The following is a 27,584-nucleotide window of genomic DNA, read 5'->3' as shown; positions in this document are numbered from 1 at the left end:
AGCCGAGCTACTGTCATTGGAGGGCAGTGGTTCATGGCCAAAGTGAAGGGGCGGTACGACCGCTATCCAGTCATATAGGGACGAATGGTTCAAATGGCTCTGAGCACTATAGGACGTAACTGCTGTGGTTATCAGTCCCCTACAACTACTTAAACCTAACTAACATAAGAACATCACACATCACACAGGATTCGAATCTGCTACCGTAGCAATTGCGACGTTCCGGACTGTAGCGCCTAGAACCGGTCGGCCACTTCAGCTGGCAGACAGATAGTTTGAAGCGGGTTCAGTGGAGTATGTAGTTCTAACTTTTATCAGCTAGAGGAAAGTAGCGAACAGAGACATTCAAGAAACAGGTTGTTGTGTACATAGTTCTGCGTAGTCAGTGCGTACACAACTTTCCCACAAGAGCGCGCCCCGCTAAGCACAACACCGCAGGCGCAGTGCTCGTCTGTCTCCGCACTACGAGATGGCGCTGCCATAGAGACGGACCAAATTCCGCTTCCGCCGATCCAAGTATTAATATGTAACGCAGCCAATGAGATTGCTGCTAACGTAGAACGTTAGCTCCTCGCGGATCACACTCGCGCAGTGATACATGAACGCGTGAGGTATTATAACAAGTGTACAGACCTCCGATTAGTGAGTCTGCATCAGTCTGTTCCAGGCTGCATTAGTCTGTACGAGTTCTACATTTGTCTGTACCAGTCTATAGTCAAGTTTCAGTCTGCGCCTTATAAGATTACCATATTCCTGTACATAGCCATGAAGATAAATGTATAGACACTTTTGTCAAGTATCAGAGATATATGTGAGAAAAAGATTAACATACCAATACCAAGGGAACTTCAGACTGTCAATTGCAAATAGCATACAGAACCTAGTTAAGTAATTTTTATGCTTGTTATTATTTTAACAAATGTGCTACTCTAAGCGTGAAAGTGGCATTCTATCGTCTGATCTAACGGCAGAAGATAAACACGCCACGATAAGACCACGAGACATATTGCTGACACTCGTCTACTTCGTTAGAGCGACAAGTCAAATAATCCGATGCTGTGTGTACTGAAGGTCTTATAGTACGCACACCACGCCCCAAAAGACAAGTCTGGCGTTTCAGTCCTATTCTGGCACACGGTTTTATTCTGCCACGAAGCTTTAAAACGACGCACACTCCACTGCAGAGGTAAAGATACCGTGCTGGTGACGCGCTTGTCTGTCCGCATTCTCGTAGAGACCCACTTTACCATACGAAAAGATCCTCCCTAAATGACTGGATGGCGGGCGAACCGTGCCCTCCAAGGCAGTAGCTCGGCTGCTACTGTATAACCTAGAGACGGCTGATCCATGTACAGCCTAAAGATAACTTACACAAAATGTAATCCCTTACAACGTTATGAAGAAAAAATATAATATGAAATAAGTAAATAAACAAAAAGAAATAAAAGACTCGTTGTGTTAGGTTACATGAGACGTTTAGAAACATGATCTTCCTAATTCTAATTTTCATTGTTATGTAAATCTAGTCCATGTATATATTTTCCCACCGATTCTTCACTCTTTAATGTGCTCACTCGTTTTGAAGACGGAGACAATTCGGAGAAAACTAATCGTTACATGTCTTTCAAAAACATTACTCATTGTTTCTTCAGTACGTATTTGACTATTTTATTTAATTTTTACTAACGCGAATTCTTGACAGACCAATGGAAAAACTGGTAGAAGCCGACCTCGTCGAAGATCAGTTTCGATTCCGTAGAAATGTTGGAACAGGTGAGGCAATACTGATCCTACGACTTATCGTAGAAAATAGATTAAGGAAAGGCAAACCTAAATTTCTAGTATTTGTAGACTTAGAGAAAGCTTTTGACAATGTTGACTAGAATACTCTGATCCAAATTCTAAAGGTGGCAGGGGTTAAATACAGGGAGCGAAAGGCTATTTACAATTTCTACAGAAACCAGATGGCAGTTATAAGAGTCGAGGGGCATGAAAGGGAAGCAGTGGTTGGGAAAGGAGTGAGACAGGGTTGTAGCCTCTCCCCGATGTTATTCAATCTGTATATTGAGCAAGCAGTAAAGGAAACAAAAGAAAAATTTGGGGTAGGTATTAAAATTCATGGAGAAGAAGTAAAAACTTTGAGGTTCGCCGATGACATTGTAATTCTGTCAGAGACAGCAAAGGACTTGGAAGAGCAGTTGAACGGAATGGACAGTGTCTTGAAAGGAGGATATAAGATGAACATCAACAAAAGCAAAACGAGGGTAATGGAATGCAGTCAAATTAAATCGGGTGATGCTGAGGGAATTAGATTAGGAAATGAGACACTTAAAGTAGTAAAAGAGTTTTGCTATTTAGGAAGTAAAATAACTGATGATGGTCGAAGTAGAGAGGATATAAAATGTAGACTGGCAATGGCAAGGAAAGCGTTTCTGAAGAAGAGAAAGTTGTTAACATCGAATATAGATTTAAGTACCAGTAAGCCGTTTCTGGACGTATTTGTTTGGAGTGTAGCCATGTATGGAAGTGAAACAAGGACGATAACTAGTTTAGACAAGAAGAGAATAGAAGCTTTCGAAATGTGGTGCTACAGAAGAATGCTGAAGATAAGGTGGATAGATCACGTAACTAATGAGGAGGTATTGAATAGGATTGGGGAGAAGAGAAGTTTGTTGCACAACTTGACTAGAAGAAGGGATCGCTTGGTAGGACATGTTTTGAGGCCTCAAGGGATCACAAATTTAGCATTGGAGGGCAGCGTGGAGGGTAAAAATCGTAGAGGGAGACCAAGAGATGAATACACTAAGCAGATTCAGCAGGATGTAGGTTGCAGTAGGTACTGGGAGATTAAGAAGCTTGCACAGGATAGAGTAGCATGGAGAGCTGCATCAAACCAGTCTCAGGACTGAAGACAACAACAACAACAACAACAAGTCTCGTTCCGAAAGATCAAATTGAGCAGCAAATTTGCAAGGTCGTGGAACGTGTCAGTACATGAAATTACAACATAAAAGTAAGAACAGATAAAATAAAATATTTATCAACACAGAAAAGACAAGCCATAAGTTTATGTAAACGTAATGAACAACATAACACAGGAATCAGCAGCATAACTTTTCAAGGAACTCTGAGGCGTGGTGCCTTATATTACACCTTCTAGCGCCTGTGTATCGAGAGACAGATGGTCTGAAGCGGGTTCAGTGGAGTACGTAGTTCTAACTTTTGTCAGTTAGAGGACAGTCGCGGACAGAGACATTCAGGAAATAGGTGAAGTGAATGTTTTCCGTATTGTTATATTTATTTCTTGAATGCTGCCTTTTTTTTTGCTGTTGATATAACGGTTCCCGTGAGTTAAGCCCTGTTGGGCGTGGCCGGCACTTAGATGGGTGACCATCCAGCCGCCATGCGCTGTTGCCATTTTTCGGGGTGCACTCAGCCTCGTGATGCCAATTGAGGAGTTACTCGACCGAATAGTAGCGATTTCGTTCAAGAATACCATCATGACGACTGGGAGAGCGGTGTGCTGACCCCACGCCCCTCCTATCCGCATCCTTCTCTAAGGATGACACGGCGGTCGGATGGTCCCGGTAGGCCACTCGTGGCCTGGAGACGGAGTGCTTTATTGTCTCATTTACGTTTGTACTGTTTTGTATACGCTTTTAGTAGTGTGAATGATGCGCGAATGTGGTCTAAAGTAAATATGTAGTTGATTGTTCTACTGATAAACGCTGTACAAACTAGCGTGAGAAATTTTTAAGACAGTGTGAATGCAGACGACGGGGAATTTCGTATCATAATATGTTAAGTAATTTTATGGTAAAAGCACAGCTAATTCGAGTGCAAATGACAATAATTAATAACGTAAAGTAGAAAGTGTGTTATTTGGTGAGTGGATAGTTATGAAAAGCGCGGACTAACTTGGGAGACGTTTTTCTATTGGTCTTAAAGAAATCTGACCAATCAGAACGGAGTATTCTTCGCGCATCTTTTCTCTTGGAGATAGAGAATACTTATAATACTCTGAATAGTCGGAGCCCAGCCTTTCAATGGTACGGTCGTGTGTACTATGAGCTCCGAAAGAAGTTGTAGTTTGCCAGTGTTAGTTATGCTACATGCCTCAAAAGTGCTTTAAAGTAAAGGCATATTTATTTCGGTGTGTTTTTTTTATAAAGGACAGATTTTTTAAGAAATTTTGTGTATGAGAAAAGACAGTAATTACGCGTGGCATATTGATCAGATCGGTGACTAAAAGCTCTGAATGCATTAGACCCCGATAAATTTAATAGTAAGGCGAGCATTTTAGTTTAAAAACAATCCTTGCTTAGTAGCTGTTCAGATTTCGGGAAATACGTTACCGTAAACTTGCTGACGTGAATGAAAGGGTTTGTGGATGACTGTGCTAAGATTAGCACGGGCTTGGCAGTGAACGTGTAATTATCGACTTCGGAATATACCGAAGCTTTTCCGGTATTTTCACGTTTCACTCAAAATTACGATCTCCCGAATATTAGAACAGTTACTTTGTATGCAGCCTGCCGGCCGTTGTGGCCGAGGGGTTCTAGGCGCTTCAATCTGGAAGCGCGCTGCTGTTACGATTGCAGGTTCGAATCCTGCCTCGGGAATGGATGAGTGTGATGTCCTTATGTTAGTTAGGTTTAAGTAGTTCTACGTCTAGGGGACTGATGACATCAGGTGTTAAGTCCCATAGTGCTCAGAAAGATTTACAGACCTCAAAAGTGGCATAAAAAAGCTAACTTTGTAAACTATTCACGTGCCACATGGTTAAAGCATAAGGTGCATGGAAAAATGGTGCTGTCCAAAACCAGCGCTGAGGCAATTGTGGTAACCCACATATCATAGATGACAGGGCTGAGAGGTGTACAGGCGAACAGACGTGCAGCTGTTGAGCTGCTGATTATCCAGATGAACCAAAGTGCTGCCAACAGCGCCTCTCAATGACCGTTTAGCGAACTTTGCCGTGTACGGGCCTCCACAGCTGGCTGCTGGTTCGTGCACTCATGGCTCTGAGCACTACGGGACTTAACTTCTGAAGTCATCAGTCCCCTAGAACTTAGAACTACTTAAACCTAACTAATCTAAGGACATCACACAACACTCAGTCATCACGAGGCAGAGAAAATCCCTGACCCCGCCGGGAAACACACCCGGGAAGTGCACTCATGCTGACTGATGTTCGTCGGCGACGAAGGCTGGAATTTTGCGCCCCCAAAACCGCAACTACACATCCATTGAGTGGTGACAAGTACGCTTTTCAGATTAATCCCGTTTTATGCTCCATCAGACAGAGGGCTGTTAGAGTCTAGGGGGTGAACGCCCTGCAAAAATCATCATAAGGGTGCAGGCCGAGGGAGGAAGCTTTGCAGACTGGGGAATCATTTCGTGGCATTCCCTGACGATCTACTTCTGGACGGCACAGAGGATCAACACAAGTATGCATGTACCCTTGGTGACCCTCTTCACGCCTAGGTGCAGTTTGCTTCTATTGTGCAAGATGGCATCTGCTAACAGGTCAATGCAACATGTCACACAGAGGCACCGGAATCTGTTTACAGTACTTTCCTGACCACCAGACTATCCGGATTTAAAGCCAATGGAGACTCTGAGAGGCTATCACGATTGGGCTGTACACTCCATCGATCCTCAATCGAGAAATCGACTGCAGCTAGCCACAGCAATGGAGTTCCTATCGACATCGTCCAGCATCTCATTCGTTCCCTTCTAGAACGCCTCGAAGCGGTCTGCACTGCAAAATTTGGTCACAATAATACAATAATATGACTGGACAGTGAATGACAAACAATAGTATCGAGCAGCAGTGGTTAGCACACTGGGCTCGCATTCGGGAGGACGACGGTTCAATCACGCGTCCGGCCATCCTGCTTTAGGTTTTCTTTGATTTCCCTAAATCCCTACAGGCAAATGGCGGGATGGTTCCTTTGAAAGGATACGGCTGACTTCTCTCTCCGTCCTTCCCTAATCTGATGATACAGATGACCTCGCTGTCTGGCCAAACAAACAATAGTGTGACTACACTGATCAGCCAGAAAATTATGACCATACACTCATCAGCCAGAACAAATGACCACGCACCTAATAGCCGTAGTCGCCCTTTGGCACGAATAACAGGGGCGATGCGTCTTGGTATGGAGGCAATCAGGCCTTGGTAGATTGCTGGAAGGAGTTGACACCACATCTGCACACACAAGTCCCTTAATTCCTGTAAATTCCGGCGAGGCCGGTGAAGGGGGGTGGGGGTATGGAAGAAAGAACTCTGACGCCACGTTGAAACACATCCAACCCAGACCCAGATGTGTTCGATCATTTACACACTTACAGATCTGGTGTTTTGGGGGGCCAGCTCATCAACTGGAACTCGCCACTGTGAACCTTGAACCACTCCATTACACTCCCGGCCTTGTGAAAAATGGCCACTGCTATCGGGAAACATAATCGTCCTGAAGGGATTTATGTGGTCTCCAACCAGTGTACAAAACTTGCTGGCCGTCATGGTTTCCTACACGAGCTCCACTGGGCTAATGGATGACTACGTGAATTTTCCCCAGAACATAATGGAGCCACCGCCAGTGTCCCACAGTGCACGTGTCAAGGAGCTTTTCCTCTGGAAGACGACGGTTTTTGACGAAGGTATCGCGATTCATCAGACCATGCAACAATCTGCCAGTACGCCAACGTCCAGTGCAGATGGCCACGTGGCCATTTCAATCGTATCTGCCGATCACTTGGACTCTGCCCAGAATCAAAATCTGATGTTAGTTCCGCCACAGTTCGCTGTGTGTCCTATTTTATCAGTCTGTCCTGCCTGCGACTTCCAACATCTGTAATGAAGGGTGGCCGCCCAACTCCACGACGTCTGGACATGGTTTCACGTTGGTTTCGTCACGTGACACTGTCCACAGAATTCCTTCATCACCCGGAAAGTCGAACAGTTTTCGAAATACTCGTCTGAGCCTCCGGCCCATTACAATCTACCCTCGGTCAAACTCAGATTCATTGCGCCCCATTCTACACTACTGGCCATTAAAATTGCTACACCACGAAGATCACGTGCTACAGACGCGAAATTTAATCGACAGGAAGAAGATGCTGTGATATGCAAATGATTAGCTTTTCAGAACATTCACACAAGGTTGGCGCCGGTGGCGACACCTACAACATGCTGACATGAGGGAAGTTTCCAACCGGTTTCTCATACACAAACAGCAGTTGACCGGCGTTGCCTGGTCAACGTTGTTGTGATGCCTCGTGTAAGGAGGAGAAATGCCTGCCATCACGTTTCCGACTTTGATAAAGGTCGGAGTGTAGCCTATCGCGATTGCGGTTTATCGTATCGCGACATTGCTGCTCGCATTGGTCGAGATTCGAGATCCAATGACTGTTGGTAGAATATGGAATCGGTGGGTTCAGGGGGGTAATATGGAACGCCGTGCTGGATCCCAATGGCCTCGTATCACTAGCAGTTGAGAGGCATCTTTCCGCATGGCTGTAACGGATCGTGCAGCCATGTCTCGATCCTTGAGTCAGCAGATGGGGACGTTTGCAAGACAACAACCATCTGCACGAACAGTTCAACGACGTTTGCAGCAGCATGGACTATCAGCTCGGAGACCATGGCTGCGGTTACCCTTGACGCTGCATCAGACACAGGAGCGCCTGCAATGGTGTACTCAACGACAAACCTGGGTGCACAAATGGCATAACTTCATTTTTTCGATGAATCCAGGTTCTGTTTACAGCATCATGATGGCCGCATCCGTGTTTGGTGACATCGCGGTGAACGCACATTGGGAGCGTGTATTCGTCATCGCCATACTGGAGTATCTCCCAGAGTGATGGTATGGGGTGCCACTGGTTGCACGTCTCGGTCACCTCTTGAACGTATTGACGGCACTTTGAACAGTGGACATGTCAGATGTGTTACGACCCGTGGCTCTACCCTGCGAAACCCTACATTTCAGCAGGATAAGGCACGACCGCATGTCGCAGCTCCTGTACGGGCCTTTATGGATACAGATGGTGTTTGACGGCTGCCCTGGCAAGCACATTCTCCAGATCTCTCACCAATTGGAAGCGTCTGGTCATTGGCGGCCGAGCAACTGGCTCGTCACAATACGCCAGTCACTACTCTTGATGAACTGTGGTATCATGTTGAAGCTGCATGGGCAACTGTACCTGTACACGCCATCCAAGCTCTGTTTGACTCAATGCCCAGACGTATCAAGGCCGTTATTACGGCCAGAGGTGGTTGTTCTGGGTACTGATTTCTCAGGATCTGTGCACTCAAATTGCGTGAAAATGTAATCACATGTCAATTCTAGTATAATATATTTGTGCAATGAATACTCTTTTATCATCTGCATTTCTTCTTGGTGTAGCAGTGTTAATGGCCAGTACTGTACAAATGCATAGCACGCTCTTGGATGTTACATGCACCGTACCTGTGTCTGACCAGCAGTCATTCCTGGCCAGGTGATGCCGCTATAGCCTGGACGGGTTTAAACTGATAGTAGGTTGGCGGTCTTTATGTTCTGGCTGTTCAGTGCTTGAAGCTTCTACAGGTTCATAACTGGATTAGGTTATTCAGTGGTTAGGAGACTTTACTATAGACAGGGGCACTTGATTCAAATATAAATCCCTTAAGGTAAATACTGGGGTGTATCCATTGAAATGACAATGCCGATATCCTTCCCTAGTGCGAGCATGTGCTCCATCTCTAATGCCCCTGTAGTCGACATGATGATACATCCGAATCTTCCTGTGGTGTACTGTAGCGACTAGATTACTACAGGAGGAGGTAGAGCACATACTACATAAACACACACAGACACACACACACAAGAACACACACACACATACACACGCACACACAAATTATTATAAGTTTATGTTAAAACTAGCACTTGGTAAGTACTTCTCTTTGGAAACAATTAGTGTCGATAAAGATGGCTTTTATTTGATGCTATCACTGACATAAAATTTAGCACATTTTTATTTCAGAATGATAGTTCTACATCAGAGTCTAATTGGCTTTAAAATGATATATTGTTCAGCATAGCTGTCGTAGTCGGACGCAGCCTGATCTATGCTAAAACAACACGGTCGTCATAAGTGACGATTACACTTAGTCGCTGATTATACAGAGACTGGGCTGAGCAGCAACGGGCTAGAACATAAGTAAGTTTAGAGCTTCGGCGGGAGTCTTCGCCGATGTCTGCGACTCGTTGTTGTGTTTGGCAGCCATAATTATTTGAGATGACGTCGTTAGGTACCAACTTTTACATGAGACCTCGTTCTGCGGACGAGTCCACACTTCCTCCTTCGTTGGCGCAGCTTTAATTATGATAATTCCTCATCTCACCTGATTCCATTGTGTTTAATTACATATTACAACTTTCTGCATTCTTTTCGTAGTCTTGTCATAATCTGAAGCTGAAACGACTTACTGCAGCTTGTACTTCTGTCAGTAACCTGAGTGTAAGATCACCGGCCAGTCAGTCACCTCCAAGAAAACGTGCTGGTCGCCTTGGAGTACTTTAGATGGTGTAGCAGTGGTACTAGGTGGTCGTGTCACCTTACACCGACGACACAGGGATTTCACGTGTACGTGCAAGTCCCCTGCATAAAATCAGCCGAATAAGATGGGTTGACGTACAGACATGACAAAAAAGCAAACAAACACGTCCAAACAGGCCTTCAAGGCCGAATGGTACCGACCAGCCCCCGTGTAATCCACAGACCGTAGGCGTCATCAGACGCGGGTTCGGAGGGGCATGTGATCTCCACGTCGCTCACTTCGACCGTTGTCAGTGTTCGTGACCGGTCCCGCTACTTCTCAATAACGTAGCCCCTCACTTGACCTCACAAGGCCTGAGTCCACCCCACTTGCCAACACCCCTCGGCAGACCTGGCGGTGACCCATACAAGTGCCAGCCAAGCCCGACAGCGCTTAACGTAGGTGATCTGCCTTGAACCGGTGTTACCACTGTGGAAAAGCCGTTGGCATAGAAATGACATGAAAGCAAAAATAACTACCATGCGGAGACGTGCTGATGTGTACAGCGTGTGTGAAGGCGCACAAAGCGCTGCTGTAACAGTGCTTACTGCCCAACGTGTCTACGAGATATAATGTACCACACACAGTAATGTAACAAGACGAAGTAAGTAAGTGTCGTGTGACTAGGATGTCCCGTCGGGTACACCGTTCGCCGGGTGCAAGTCTTCCGATTTTACGCTACTTCGGCGACTTGCGCGTCGATGAGGATGAAATGATGATGATTAGGACAACACAACACCCAGTCCCTGGGCGGAGAAAAATCTCCGACGCAGCCGGGAATCGAAGCCGGGCCTTAAGATTGACATTCTGCCGCGCTGACCACTCAGCTACCGGGGGCGGACACAAGACGAAGTAATAGTGGTCGTGAAAAGTATACTGTCAATGGCAGTCGGTTTCAGAATAACAGGAGTTTCTGCTATCAGCAAAAGCAGGTGAATCTCAATCAGGTTCTTAGTGAATACCTCGAAGGGAACCTCATGCCATGAAAATTTGGAGTCGAGAACCCCGAAAATGACCTATGTCATTCAGCTGCCCGTACCTATTGGTTTTATGCAATCCACGCCTTACAATACCACGTGCGAGATTTTCATATTCTCTCGCTCGCTTCGTGCAAACTGTTAGTTCTAGAAAAAAATTAGCTTCATCTTTTGTAGAATATTTAATATAGTTTAATTTTGTACTGGGATATATCTTCGGTAGAGGCCGTAGTTTTTGAATTATTCAAGAAAAATGTACAAAAGTGAACTTCTAACGCATTTCACTTGAATAACTCGGAAACTGTGGCCTCCAGTGAAAATGTATTTCAGTACAAAATTTAACTACATCAAATCTCTTACAAAAAAGTCATAACAGTTTGCGCATAACGAGTGAGAGATAATGAAAATATTGTTTTGATGGTGGTGCTGGTTGCACAAAACCCATAGATAGGGGCAGCTGAATCACCCTGTACTGAGTTGAATGTCTTCAGTGTATCAAAATGCATAAAAACAGGACAGTAGATGACTAGTACAGTCCGACGTCTAGGGTATTGCTTGTTTACAAATGATGCAAGAAGTGCAATGAGGAGCTTGACCCCCAATGTGTGTGGGTGTGTGTGTGTGTGTGTGTGTGTGTGTGTGTGTGTGTGTGTGGAGGTGTTTTAGGCCAGAGATAGTTCTGCGGTGTCTTAGCTGCGTTTTTATTACCATGACTTCATACCACTCATTCAGTTTATGTCGAACGTTGCAATGAGTCTACTGGGGTACACTTATAAGTGGCGCCCAAATATTGTAATGGTACTAATGTAAGATAAAATGAAACTATTGCATTATAAGCGATTTATGTCTCTCATGGACTCTATAAAGCGGATCGCAGACTGTGCACGACCACAGAGCCAAACATAATGCTTCTGGTCTGAGATTGTAGTGTTGGAGTGAGGGTGCGCTTGGCGCACGGCAGTGGGTAGCTGACTGTGAGCGAAAGAGGATGGGATAGGCAGTTTTTGCGGCGTGCTCTGTGAAGCCACTAAATGTTAGATTATAATGTAGGAATTATGAGTATATGTATTATTGGAAACATAGATGTGGAAGCAGAAGTCTTCTCGCAAACAAGGTAAAGATGTTATATATTTATGACTTTCGTTTTACCAGCGGGTTAGTGTAGATGAGTTGGCTGCTGATTGGCAGTTGGTGAGTAACCACAGAATATACTTAAAAGATTTGATGTGATGGCTAGTTAGATATTTCCCTTTTTCTAATGTTTCTAAGATTGGTTAACACAGTTATGCGTAATCTGATGATTTGTCTTTACGCTTTTTTGTGAGGTGAGATAATACTTGAGGTGTAAATCTCATTGTTTGTGGCTCAGTTAGTAAAAAGGATATAATTTTTGTGAGTAATGTAATTTCAATTGTCAGATGTTTTGGAAAGCCAAACTTAACTTCGAATACAATTTCACTATTGAAAAGGTCAGTGTTAGTAATTCACCATAAACTACCGCCTCCTATCCAGGTGATATGTTTTTCAAAGGCACTGAATTTTTCGTAAATGTTCTCATTTATCATCCAAAAGTATTTCATGTACGTTTCAAAGTCATACGCCCACAATTGCACACCGCTGAGCCTGTAGCTAGTATATTTTATTGCCGGCCTCTTGTGGCCGAACGGTTCTAGGCGCTTCAGTCTGGAACCGCGAGACCGCTACGGTCGCAGGTTCGAATCCTGCCTCGGGCATGAATGTGTGTGGTGTACTTAGGTTAGTTAGGTTTAAGTAGTTCTAAGTTCAAGGGGACTGATGACCTCAGCTGTTAAGTCCCATAGTGCTCAGAGCCATTTGAAGCATTTGAGAATATTTTATTGTTTTTAATGAGAGACCAAAATATATCGCGATCCACCTGCTTTGGAGGTAAGACAATTTTATTTCATTTGGTAACCGCACAGCGACCAGAGTTACCAGTTTCGAACAGAGCCAGAGGATTCACTGCCTATGGGACTGGATGTATTTTGCAGTGACTGTATTTCTTTATTAATATTGGGAGCTGCATTGCCCAATCAGTTCTTATAAAGTTTTCGCTAACAATAACACAGAGTAAGTATTCCTCTTGCAGTTACAACACGCTACACAATTACTCCAGTTTTGTATGCATTCCCAGTTCAAGCATTCATTCAAAGTAATACGAAGTAGATACTTTAAAGAACGTGAACTAGGATGTTTACGTTTACATTCTCTGTTAGCATCTGTTGGGCTTTACGCTGTGGATCTTTCATCTTCCAAGCACGCATATGTTGCTGGTTTGACTATCTCTCAGGCAGCCTACATTGTTCCACTAAATAGTTCGTTTCTAACTCCTAGAAAATGTCTGTCACAATTTTCAATCAACACGCTGCGATTTTTTAGCTCTGCGGATTGTAACCAACATTGAGTAGCTCCGACTGAGTACAGGACACCTCAAGAAACTTGTGATCTTTCTTCTTCGCCGAACTGAGGGTATTATCCACGCTAGATGCCTGTTTACATTTATGTGTACGTGGATACTGTGCAAATCTGCCTGGCAAAGGGTTCATCGAACCACCTTCAAATGATTCTCTATTATTCCAATCTCGAACAGCGCGTGGGAAAAACGAACACAAATATCTTTCAGTGAGAGCCCTGATTCCTCTTATTTTATTATGATGACCGTTTCTCCCTATGTAGATAGGCATTGTTGTTGTTGTGGTCTTCAGTCCTGAGACTGGTTTGATGCAGCTCTCCATGCTACTCTATCCTGTGCAAGCTTCTTCATCTCCCAGTACCTACTGCAGCCTACATCCTTCTCAATCTGCTTAGTGTATTCATCTCTTGGTCTCCCTCTACGATTTTTACCCTCCACGCTACCCTCCGATACTAAATTGGTGATCCCTTGATGCCTCAGGACATGTCTTACCAACCGATCCCTTCTTCTAGTCAAGTTGTGTCACAAGCTCCTCTTCTCCCCAATTCTATTCAATACATCTTCATTAGTTATGTGATCTACCCATATAATCTTCAGCATTCTTCTGTAGCATCACATTTCGAAAGCTTCTGTTCTCTTCTTGTCGAAATTATTTATCGTTCACGTTTCACTTCCATACATGGCTACACTCCATACAAATACTTTAAGAAACGACTTCCTGACATTGAATTCTATACTCGATGTTAACAAGTTTTTCTTCTTCAGAAACGCTTTCCTTGTCTACATTTTATATCCTCTCTACTTCGACCATCATCAGTTATTTTTCACCCCAAATAGCAAAACTTCTTGACTACTTTAAGTGTCTCGTTTCCTAATCTAATTCCCTCAGCATCACCCGACTTAATTCGACTACATTCCATTATCCTCGTTTTGCTTTTGTTGATGTTCATCTTATACCCTCCTTTAAAGGCACTTCCATTCCGTAGATAGGCATAAACAATATATTTTCGCATTCGGAGGAGAAAGTTGGTGATTGCAATTTCGTGACAAGATTCCGCCTCAACGAAAAACGGCATTGTTTTAATTACGTTCACCCCAAACCCTGTATCATATCAGTGACACTCTCTCACCTATTTCTCTATAACACAACACGTGCTGCTCGTCTTTGAGCTTTCTCGATGTATTCCGCTAATACTGGTAAGTATCCCACACCGCGCAGCAGTTTTGCAAAAGAGAACGAACAAGAGTAATGTAGGCAGTCTCTTTAGTACATCTGTAGCATCTTGTAAGTGATCTGACAATGAAACACATTCTTTCTTTTGCCTTCCCCAGAACATTTTCTACGTTCTCTCCCATTTAGATTGTTCTTAATTGTAATTCCTATGCATTTAATCGAATTACAGCCTTCAGATAAGACTGGTTTCTCGTGTAACCGGAGTTCGTTCGACAGGTTCGTTTTAGCACTGATGTGGCTGACCTCACACTTCTCATTATTTAGCACCAATTTACAATTTTTGCACCATACAGATATCGTATATATATATATATATATATATATACAGCAGGAGACCTAAAACGCTACCTTGGGGAACGCCAGAAATCACTTTTGTTTTATTCGATGAGTTTCTCTCAGTTGCTATAAAATGCGAACTCGTGAACTCGCCGATATTGCATATGCACGCAATTTCACTACCAGCTGCTTGTGTGGTACAGTGTCAAAAGCCTTTTGGAAATAAATTTGAAATCCCGTGTTAATAGCATTCAACACTTCGTGTGAGCAAAGAGCTAGATGTATGTCGCAAGAACGATATTTTCTAAATCTGTGTTGACTGACCGTCAGTATACAGTCTTACAGTATGAACGTGGAGTCTTCTGAAAGGAGAAAAAGTTTTTGTCGGTGTTCTTATGAACGCGAAGTGAAATCTTTTATTTATGTGATATGTAGGAACTACTCCAAGCTTTCTTGATGCATTAACGCCAGTGCAGTTATCATCTTTTTTACGTAATTGTTGAGTTCGTCTCATATTCCATTACGAAGCAACGGTCCCTGGACAACAATTAAAGTCAAGTTTCTGAAGGATCATTAGGGTTTAAACTCGTTTCGCAGAATTTTATAACCGTGCATACACCTGTTGTTGTGACAAATAAGATTGTTATTAAGCTTATTGATGCTACTTTTCACCAGAAAAATAACTGAAGGCCAGTCAGGGTAAAATTTTTCATTTCTTCTGCAAATGGCCATCGCAGTTTAACTTCACGTACAAACAAAAATGAAAAGCCAAAATCCGTTGTGCCTAACAGACAATTAATACGCCAATACAAGATCAGTGAGATGTCCAACGAGCCATCAGCCGGATCAAGTGATGGGGACTGACAGCGGATTAAAAACGGGCCCGTTTCAGTATCGGGAAATTACGGTGCTAGCTTGCGATGGCGTTTTAAGCCGCCGGTGATTTCAGGGCCGCCAGCCAGGAAGGGACCAAACAGAGCGGCTCTGTGCTTCGCCCGCGGGCAGTCGAGGCGTGGGCGGCAGGTTACGTATAAATTGAAAAGCGCTGTAGCCGGCCGTGGACGGCGGAAACGGAGGGGGGAGAGGAGAGAGGTGGGGGAAGGTGCTCACGCGTCTGTTCGTCAGTTCACGTCAACGACAGCGCAGCTTTACGCCCCGTCATGTGCGACTCTGTTTACGTTCTCCCTTCATTAGCACAGTATCAAGCGCGAGCAGGCTGCCATATGTCACACTGTAGCACGCCCTGTTGGTATAAGCGGGGCACGTATTTTGTCTCAATGACAAAATTTTCTTACTACCATCATACATATTATTGGAGTCTGACTGTGTAGTAGGCCGGCTCTTAAGTGACACTTTCTCTAAAAACATTAAAATTTGTCACAGGTAGCTGATATTGTCAGTATAGAAACAGAGATCTGTTGTTTCAATGAATGTTTTTTTTTTAGAAAAAAAAAATCTTCATTAGCTACGATCACATATAGGAAAATTGACATTTCTACCGTTTCTGGTCATCTTCAGATCGGAATATAAAAAGCCAAGTCGAAGATAAGAGGTCACCTTTGTCAAATAGCTATTAACAATCTTGTACTTCAGTCCGGGACCGCGCGACTGCTACGATCGCAGGTTCGAATCCTACCTCGGGCATGGATGTGGGTTGATGTCCTTAGGTTAGTTAGGTTTAAGTAGTTCTAATTCTAGGCGACTGATGACCTCAGATGTTAAGTCCCATAGTGCTCAGAGCCATTTGAAACATTTGAAACAATCTTGTAAATGGTCTTCACGGGTTTGCCGCCGGATCACGTTGTGCAAATTCCCAAATATTTCCTCGGAGCAACTATCCGACATCTTCAGGTAGTTCAACCTTGCTGGTGACTAGGTACGAATAACTGTAGCCGCACGTCGACGCCCCGTTTCTAGAGCACGCGCGCGAAGTTTGCGCAGACGTGGAAATCAAGCATGCGCAGTGATTTGCAGTTATACGAGTATGGTGCCATATTCAAACTCCCTCTGCCGAAAATTGCAGAGCTTGCGTGTAACGCGAGTATATAGGTCTAGTTTGTATAGACGAGAACTTTTCTCGTACATTCAAAGCAGGGTTTAAGTTAGGCATGGTGATTATCGCCTAAATATTCGGTTTTTTATATGACTATACATGCTTTCCGACGAACTGTTGAAAATACACATCTCGGGTTTACAGCAAAATCATACTGTGTTCAGTCCTACAATGAACTGCTCGATATCTTCAGTGGTGGTAGTTGCTGCTGCCGTCGGTAGAAGACGTTACTGATGATAATGGCGTGGCGGTAAGGGAATTTATCAGGCCTGGAGCAGGCAATACGCGTGAGTGGGAAGACGCTCGCAGTTGGAGGAAAGTGCCACCTGCTGGGAGCTGCAGAAAGGCCTTCCGCGCGTGCGTTGTGGGCAATGACTACGCTGCTGGACGCTCCGGTTGTTAAAAGCTGAATTAAATCCAAGCAGTGCTCTGCTTCGAGTTATGGCTCGGAAGTTCTTGTTTTTTCTGTTTGTTCTGCTTTAATGGCAGCTGGTGCTGAATTCCAGGCGGCACTTAACCTAAAACGTGCATCCCTGTTGATACTATTCTACACTCTACGAAAATGTATGGACTCCTTAACAACACAGACCCAGGTGAGTCTTACGGATAAAATTTCAGTCTTTTGGTAAAACATTCTGTGCCTCCTGAATAGGCAATGCTCCATTACTACTGATTTATCAGGCTCCCCAAGGCATGTATGACGAAGGTGTTCGACGCAACGTTCTTGCACGAATCGTCATCTCTGTCCAATATAAGTTTTTCCACATTGGTATGGGATCTTATACACGCCACATTTCCTAAGGCCAAGGTCGTCTTAGACCGAGCACAATAAATTCCGCAGTTTTTTCTGGTGGCCGAAATACACGCTTGATGTCGTGCGTTTTGAGGATTATTTCCATTTTTGAAGACATGCTGCCAAAATACGGCAAGAACGCAGTTGCACTGTGTGCCTGTATAACTTCATTTACATTCCTGAATTTGCTTAGAACTGAATGCATGGAGTATGTGTCTATCGGAATAGCCAACAGAACGGCTATTCCGATAGACAGATAAAGGTGTCGCAGCTCACCAGATAGACTGTCGGCATCTGAGACCACATGTGCTCTGTGCACTAAAGAGAGTAAGACACTGCCGTGTTGTGCAGGGTGATGACAACTTCTGGCCTGCAAATATAGCACCGTGGGAGTTGGTTTGCGATAGACTCTATCTCCCAGGGTACCATCACGTTTTCTTCTGACCAAGGCATCCAGGGATGGTAAAATGCCGTCTTTTCCACTTCTATTGTGAACTACATATTTGGATGGAGAGAGTTCAGATGCCGGAGACACACAGGTAGTGTCTCTTTTCTGTGGGGCCACACCACACGAGTTCATCCACATACCGCCAGAACCAGGAAGGTTTTAGACTTACCGCCTGCAGTGCTTTTCCCTCAAAGTCGCCCATAAAATAGTTGACCACCATGGGGGACAGAGGACTTTCCATGGCGACGCCGTCCACTTATTCAAAATACTGGTCTTCGAGTAAGAAATGATTTGAGGTAACCACATGTTTAAAATGCTACAGTGTCCTCCTCAAACTGGCTGCTGATAAGCTCTAATGGGTCCTGCCGAGGTACTTTCGTAAATAATAGTGGAACATCAAAGCTAACCAAAATATTCGACAATTATGACTTAAGTGTCTTCAGTCGTCCTATGAAGTTCTCTGAATTCGAAATGTAATGGTCACACTTGGCTAAGAGAGGTCCCTACAGCGTAGTAATATGTTTAACCAGAAAATGCGTAGGAGCTCCGATGTTGCTCATTACTGCATGAAGAGGAGACCCACCCTTATGTATCTTTGGTAGGCAATACAGACTTGGCAGCAGGTCCCCGGCATTGTTTAAACATGTGCTTACCTCAACTTACTTCTTATTCAGTGACCAGTATTTTGAACAAGTCGACGGTGTCCCCATGGGAATTCCTCTGTCTCCCATGATGGCCAACTATTTTATGGGAGACTTTGAGAAAAAAACACTGCGGTCGGCAAGTCTAAAACCTTCCTGCCTCTGGCGGTATATAGAAGATACATTAGCGGTGTGGCTCCACAGAACAGAGATATTACCTGTGTTTTTCCGGCATTTGACAGTTCAGGAAGAAATGTAGACTGTAGAGGGTTCGTCTATGCACGGGGAAGTCAGCGCTAGTGCAGTCGCACGTCGCACCGGCATTCCATACACTACTGTTTGGTTGGCACTTACGCGTACCCTCAGAAGCTATCCGTACAAAATCCATCGGGCATTTGCGGTGTGGGGATTTCAAAGGATAGCGGAAGACGACGATTGGTTGAGTTACTTGTTGTGGACCGACGAAGCTCATTTCAAGCTCCGAGGGTCTGTCAACGCCCACAACTGCAGAATTTGGGCTACCGAAAATCCTAGAACTGTCGTGGAAACTCCATTACTCGACGAGAAAATCACGGTATGGGTTGGATTTACCACATCTACCGTTATCGGGCCTTTTTTTCTTCGAGGAAATGCGTGATTCTGGTTTTGTAACTGCTACCGTGACGGGCAAGAGGTTCGCCGATATGTTACAGAATCGCATCATCCCCAGCTTGGCTGATAAACACCTGCTGGAACGTACGATGTTTATGTAGGATGGCGGTCCACCCCATATTTCTAGACGCGTGAAAGATCTCTTGCGCGCGTCGTTTGGGGATGATCGCGTGCTCAGCCACCACTTTCGTCATGCTTGGCTTCCCAGGTCCCCAGACCTCAGTCCCTGCGATTATTGGCTTTGGGGTTACCTGCAGTCGCAAGATCGACTGACATCTCTAGGGATGCTGAAAGACAACATGCGGCACCAATGCCTCAGCATAACTCTGAACATACTTTACAGTGCTGTTCACAACGTTATTCCTCGACTACAGCTATTGTTGAGGAATGATGGTGGACGTATTGAGCGGTTCCTGTAAGGAACATCATCTTTGCGTTGTCTTACTTTGTTATGCTAATTATTACTATTCGTATCAGATGAAGCGCCATCTGTCGGACATGTTTTGAACTTTTGTATTTTTTTTTTTTTTTTGGTTCTAATAAAACCCCAGGGTCATTCCAAGCACGTGTGTCAATTTGTACCTCTCTATCTACATTATTCCGTGATTTATTCAGGTTTCAAATTTATACTGACTTTTTGATTACCCGGAAAATGAAGATGCGTAGGCAACCATTGCAACGGCGTTCTTGCCCTATTTTGGCGGCATGTCTTCAAGTATAGAAAGAATCCCCAAAAGACACGATATCAAGTGTGTTCGGCGGCCACCAGTAAAACGGAGGAATTTATTGTGCTCGGTGAAAGACGACCCTGGCCTTAGGAAACGCGGCGTGGATAAGATCCAGCGCCAATGTGGAAAATCGCATACTGGGTAGAGGTGCCGAACCGCGTCGAACGTCATCGTCATACAAGCCTGGGGGAACCGGATAAATCAGCGGTAGCGGAGCATTGCCTGGACACGAATCATCGCATGTTTTACGAAACGACTAAAATTTTATCCCCAGTGTCTTCTTCCTGGAAATGTGTTGTTATGGAGGCCATACACATCCGTACGGCGGATTATCAACACGGATACAGTTTTTCAGTTAAACGCCGCCTCGAATCCAGCAGTGACTGCCATTAAAGCCAAACAAGTAACGAAAACAAGAACATCCGACTCATGACTCTGCGCAACGCAGCTTTTAACCACAGGAGCGTCCGGCAGCACTGTCATTCTCCACAGCGCACGCGCGGAAGGCCTTTCTGCCGCTCCAGCAAGGAACACTAGGAGCGCCGCTTTCCTCCAACTGCGAGCGTCTTCCCGCACACACGTGTTGCCTGCGCCAGGCGTGATAAATTTCGACACCGCCGCGCGACCATCATCAGTCACGTCTTCTACCGGTGACAGCAGCGATTACCACCACCTGGAGATGTCTAGCAGTTGCACCGAAGAAATATTGTAGGGTTTACACAATGCGACCCAGCACCAAACCCGAGAAGTGTATTTGCAACTGGTTTTCGGTTGTATTGCGTTTTTTTTTTTTTTTCAAGCCAGTTTAACCTGACCGTTAAAACGGTCAAAATAACCAGTTTCTCGCGCAACCGATTTTCTTTTTTTATCCTTATTATTTCCCGTTATAAACGTAGAAATCGAACAAAGATTGAAAAGTTTTGACTCCCTCAGTTTCAAGACACATATAATCAAAATATTAAACAGCGAAATAAAAGAAAACAGTCCGCCTACCGTTCACCGCTTTTCTCGACAAGCTGTAAGTGGTTCAATGATACAAAAAAATAACAGTATTCTTCTACTGATTCTAAGTTTTCGAAACTCTGCTCAAAAATCACGTTGTAATCGGAGATTTGGGTATTCCGGATAGTCAGTTGTAAAGGTTGAAGAGTTGAAAAAATACATTTTTCGTGTTCATTTGTCCGTTTTCAAGGGCTACAAGCAGATACAGGCATGTTATGTAGTCACAGGCAGCAAATCAGCTACTTTCTATTTTTATAAAATGAATGAACTGCTGTTAAGTTTTGAATTTATTGCTGATATACTTCCTCTTTTTTATTTGATAGAAGTGGCAGACAAATCTTAGATCTTTTGAGATATTTGATGCAATCTACTTAATTGCTGTGTCACTTCGTAAAAATATTTCCAGTCCAGATTAGGTGTCAATCTGCAATACAAGAGATGTTCGGCAACGACACGCTACGACACATGGCAACAGGGACATTATTCTCTTAGCAATGTGTTTGTCTTTGTCGTTCATTTCTGTTGGCAATGTTACTAATGTAACACTAATTGCTATTCCCATTTTCTATAACAACGCAATATTTCTAATCAATGCAAATTTTATTAACTGAAAATACTCCTTTTCTAAAAAGAAACAAGGTTTATGTAAAAATGAAAAATTTTAGCACTGTTGCTATGGATAATTGATATTTCGGTTTTTTACTTGGTTATCAGCAAAAAGTGAAAAAATACATATTACAACAGAGACAAAAAAATACCGAAAATACCGGTTATAGTAATATCGACGCCAATTTATTATTCAAAATTATATTCACGACAGCATTGTATGAGGAATGTGACTAAAATTTGATCCTGTTCTCGTAATACAAATAAAAATGACTTCATTGTTAATCAAATAATAAATAATTATTGTCAGTGACATAATTTAATATTTTGTAAAAAATTATATCTCAGACAATACCGAGGTAAAAAAAAAATTACGAAAATTTCAATCTTTTTTTATCAATGATTTTTGTAGTTAAATCCTTCTTCTTGTTCAGACCGTTGTACTCATAGAATGTAATTGATGTCTCGTAACACGGAGGTCTGTAAAAAACTGTGTAAGTTGCTAACCGATATTTGAAAATAGAATTTATGTGTCACTGAAATGAACCTTCTTTGTTTGGAGTTTTATTTCATTGTAATTCTCGTCCTATATAAATGTTAAGATTGCTGCTCTCCTACAAAAGATCAGAGCCACTAGAGCTATTGATCTACAGCCCAGTTCTTTAGTAACTGGTGAATATTAAGTCTTTTAGCCAGGAGGGGCAGGTCTCGCACACCGCACCTGCACACGTACCTTACGCTACGACACATGGCGACAGGGACATTATTGTCTCAGAAATGTGTCTGTCTTTGTTGTTCATTTTTGTTGGCATTGTTACTAATATAGCTCTAATCGCTTTTCCCATTTTCTGTAACAACGCAATATTTCAAACCAATGCAACTTTTATTAATTAAAATTACTCCTTTAAAAATAGGGGTTTTTGTAAAAATGAAAAATTTTAGCACTGCTGCTATGGCTAATTAATATTTCGGTTTTTTACTTGATTATCAGAATAAAAATTTAAAAAATACATGTTACAAACGACACAAAAGGAATACCGAAAAATACCGGTTATTATAATATCCACGCCTATATTTTATTCAAAATAATATTCACAACAGCACGGTATGAGGAATGTGACTGAAATTTGATCCTATTCTTGTAATACTAATAAAAAGGACTTCATTGTTAATAGAATAATAAACAATTATTGTCAACGGTATAATTTAATATTTCGTAAAGTATTATATCTCAGACAATACCCATGTAAAAAGATAAAGAAAATTTCAATCTTTTGTTATCTGTGATTTTTGTAGAAAAAACCTTCTTGTTCCAACTGTTGTACTGATAGGGAGTGATTGATCTAGGTATGTTGCTAACCGATATTTGAAAATAGAGTTTTTGTGTTATTGAAATGAATCTTCTTTGTTTGGGGTTTTATCTCACTGTAATTCTCGTCCTATATAAATGTTACGTTTTCTGCTCAGCTGCAAAGGCAGCAGCCATTGGCGCTACTGATCTACAGCGCAGTTCTTTAGTAACTGGTGCATATTAAGTCTTGTAACATTGAGAAATCTTTTCAGATGTTAATGGATATAGTGAAGGTGCGAAAAGATTTTATACATATACAGGGTGGTCCATTGATAGTGACCGGGCCAAATATCTCACGAAATAAGCATCAAACCAAAAAACTACAAAGAACGGAACTCGTCTAGCTTGAAGGGGAAAACCAGTTGGCGCTATGGCTGGTCCGCTAGATGGAGCTGCCATAGGTCCAACGGTTATCAACTATTTTTTAAAATAGGAACACCTATTTTTTATTACATATTCCTGTAGTACGTACAGAAATATGAATGTTTTAGTTGGACCACTTTTTTCGCTTTGTGATAGATGGCGCAATATTTCACACATATGGCTCACAATTTTAGACGAACAGTTACCAACAGGTAGGTTTTTTAAATTAAAATACAGAATGTAGGTACGTTTGAACATTTTATTTCGGTTGTACCAATGTGATACATGTACCTTTGTGAACTTACCATTTCTGAGAACGCATGCTCTTACAGCGTGATTACCTGTAAATACCACATTAATGCAATAAATGCTCAAAATGATGTCCGTCAACCTCAATGCATTTGGCAACACGTGAAATGACATTCCTCTCAACAGCGAGTTGTTCGCCTTCCGCAATATTCGCACTTGCATTGACAATGCACTGACGCATGTTTCAGGCGTTGTCGGTGGATCACGATAGCAAATATCCTTCAACTTTCCCAACAGAAAGAAATCCGGGGACGTAAGATCCGGTGAACGTGCGGGCCGTGGTATGGTTCTTCGACGACCAATCCACCTGTCATGAAATATGCTATTCAATACCGCATCAACCGCACGTGAGCAATGTGCCGGACATCCATCATGTTGGAAGTACATCGCAATTCTGTCATGCAGTGAGACATCTTGTAGTAACATCGGTAGAACATTAAGTAGGAAATCAGCATACGTTGTACCATTTAGATTGCCTTCGATAAAATGGGGGCCAATTGTCTTTCCTCCCATAATGCCGCCCCACACATAAACCCGCCAAGGTCGCTGATGTTCCACTTGTCGAAGCCATCGTGGATTTTCCGTTGACCAATGGTGCATATTATGCCGGTTTACGTTACCGCTGTTGGTGAATGACGCTTCGTCGCTAAACAGAACGCGTGCAAAAAATCTGCCATCGTCCCGTAATTTCTCTTGTGCCCAGTTGCAGAACTGACACGACGTACAAAGTCATCGCCATACAATTCCTTGTGCACATAAATATGGTACGGGTGCAATCGATGTTGGTGTAGCATTCTCAACGCCGACGTTTTTGAGATTCCCGATTCTCAGCAATTTGTCTGCTACTGATGTGCGAATTAGCCGTGACAGCAGCTAAAACATCTACTTGGGCATCATCGTTTGTTGCAGATCGTGGTTGACGTTTCACATGTGGCTGAACACTTCCTGCTTCCTTAAATAACGTAATTATCCGGGTTCGGACACTTGGATGATGTCGTCCAGGATACCGAGCAGCATACATAGCCGTTGGGCGTTTTGATCACAGTAGCCATACATCAACACGATATCGACCATATCCGCAAATGGTAAACAGTCCATTTTAACATGGGTAACGTATTACGAAGCAAATACCGTCAGCACTGGCGGAATGTTACGTGATACCACGTACTTACACGTTTGTGACTATTACTACGCCGTCTATCACAAAGCGAAAAAAATTGTCCAATTAAAACATTCATATTTCTTTATGTACTACACGAATATGTAATAAAAATATATATAAGGAGTAAAACTGCCTGAACCAGAATCGATACGTGATTGTCTTATGTTAGCCGCCATCTTAGTGAAATATTGCACCGGCATTTTTAATTGATTTTCTATACAGACATAAATATTGTTGATTATAATTGCGATAGTAATTGTGTATTGGTGACTGAGAACCCACTCTTAGGTAATAAATTCCAATTATACTGTGAATACATTGCACTTCTCTGAATGCAAACGGCATCTTCGATGTAAATTCTTGTCTGCTGATGTATGAAGCCTGATTATTTCGTAACAATTTTTTATGAAATATTTTTACAGGAAAATACATTAGTGTTGTGTACGTGTGATATTATGTAACAAAACTGTTCATTCTGTTGAAGGAAATGTGTTGCCACCTCGGATAACAGTAGCGTTAAATTCGATAAACGATCTGCAGCTAGCAAAGAGTCTTTTAAACAACAGCACTGAAATTAATAAAATCATTACGCTTTCTTAGTTCACATTACTTATCATACATTTAGCTTGTTTGCTGGTTATGTATGATTACTTTTGTGAATGAACTTAGTGCCATTTACACTGCTTGACAGACAACATTGGTACACGTTCCCAGGTGGAGGTTTCTTTAACAAAATAACAATCATTAGCTGAGAAAGGCAGTGAGTAAATAAAACCTCATGGTACATTAATAATGAGTAAGTAGTGTTATTTTAATCTTGCTGCAATTGTACAACACGGAATTACACCTCACGCCACATTATTCACAACTAAAATATCGGCATATCGGTCCGTTTTTCCCATCCCTAGTTCATTTCGCAGTTGCTTTTTGCTTCTCGAGGTCGAAGAAAGAGTCGAATATCAATGCAGCACTCGAAAAAATGCGACAACGTGCTGCTACAGGAACAAACGATTTTTTAGAATCTCACCTTTCATTACAAGAGGAGAAAGTGGACGTGCGTATAACTTTATTCTATTGAGCCTTGCGGAAGCTGGCAATGGGACACGGTGATTCCACTTAGGCTGTAAACACAAACAAGCCCTAACAACCTGTCAAAGGAGGTGTCACATACCGTCCCAGAATGGGACAACGATGTTCTACAGAACCAATCAACACAGGCTAAAAACACACCCCTTTAGGTTTCATCGGACCGTAAGAATATTTCACTCAAACAAACGATAAAATGGTTTTTCCCCCAGCTAGTGGTTCACTTATTCTTCTCAAATGAACACTGTATTTTTATGGAAGAAAATCGAACGGATTTCTAGCCCCGCTGAATCTATAAGTTGACATACGAAGAATACTAAAATAAGCGAGGACACGAAAAAGAAAATCTGCTTGGCGTCATCATCAGATAAGCTGTAGTATTAATTAACATTCCCAACAAAAGCTGTGGCGTTTATGCCACACTCATGGCCAAATTTATTATAGTTTATTTGCTATTATTTAATACACAGTTTTGAAAGATTTTGTTACGTGAGGCTATTTAGTTGGTAGGTTCAGAAAGCAAACCCATCGAACGACGCGCCAAACGGTCACAGCGTGAGAAAGGCCGAGCGAGCAATAGATAAATGGTACTGAAGCAGAGACAGTGGGGATTCACTGACCGCGCTGGACGTCAAGAAGCGTATCCTTTATTGTTTAAGTTTACTGTTTGGGTACTAATATACAGTTCCAACATATCTGATAACGTTACTGGTTAATAATAATTTCAATATCAATCAGCAGGAAACGGCAATTACAAATTTTAATTACTATCAGTGTTTATCGGTGGAAGGAACGGACCAGTCACAAGTGCACACTGAGAAGGCAGGTACAAGAGTGCTAAGACAGCTCACAACTAATCTACAATCGGTTTCAGAGGATGTAATATATGAATCCGTGTATAAAATATGATCTCATGTAAGGACAAAAAACAGCCTGTTGAAAAATTGCCTAGGATGACGCACTTGTGCGATGTTGTGCTAATTTACGTCATTCTACGGTCAGTTTTCAAGGTGGCAACACGCAAACTAGTGTGTGAAGAGCTACTCCTAGTAAAGACGGAATTACTTGTTGAAGTTGCCTCTGAAAACATATTTCTGTGATCTGGTGTGGATTCTAAGATGGTGTAAAGGATTTTCTGACTTTGGCGGTGCTGGGAGGCTAATAATGGATGACAGTGCATCTTCTTAATAAATTTCACGACAGACTGGATTTAGAAACCGTTTTACTAATTTTGCAACTGGACAAATGGAACAAAGTTAGTTGGAGCCCTAACATTTTACGAATCTCATTACGCTTAACATTTAAAGCTGTCCACTTGCCACATTCACTATTATGCACTGTTTACTGCACAAACATTAGAGCTCACGACCTGAGGAGAAGAAACCATGTGGCACAACGTCTATGAGACACGAAGTGAGCAAGTTCGACTAAATTCAGTATGTGTGGGAAATGGGGGAGGGGTTTAGATGCACTTGGCTTTCTTACCTAAATCACACGTAGAATCACTGTGCGTCTCCGTGTACATATTGTGGCACATGATATTTCGAACATTCATTCCTCTGTCTGCTGTGATAGTTTTTTTAATTATTATTGGTGACGCAGGCTAACGATTTTACAACTTCAGAAATGACTCTCACTGAGGATCTGCGAATTCTAGATGAATTTTTTAATCGATGGCGACTCAAAGTAAACAGAAATAAAACTGAATCCTCCACCTTCCATCTGAGAAATAGGCATGCTCGCTATAAACCGCAAATTTCCTTTAGAAATCAGTTGCTGTTATATAACCCATTCCCAAAATATCTCGGCGTGACCTTGGATCGTTCGCTAACATATAGAAAACACCTAACTGAAACAGCTTTAAAAATGAGAACCAGAAGC

The sequence above is a fragment of the Schistocerca gregaria genome, chromosome 2 (genome assembly GCF_023897955.1).
Source record: "Schistocerca gregaria isolate iqSchGreg1 chromosome 2, iqSchGreg1.2, whole genome shotgun sequence".
Taxonomy (NCBI): domain Eukaryota; kingdom Metazoa; phylum Arthropoda; class Insecta; order Orthoptera; family Acrididae; genus Schistocerca; species Schistocerca gregaria.
The sequence above is the reverse complement of the archived record's forward strand: the minus strand, read 5'-3'. Positions refer to the sequence as shown.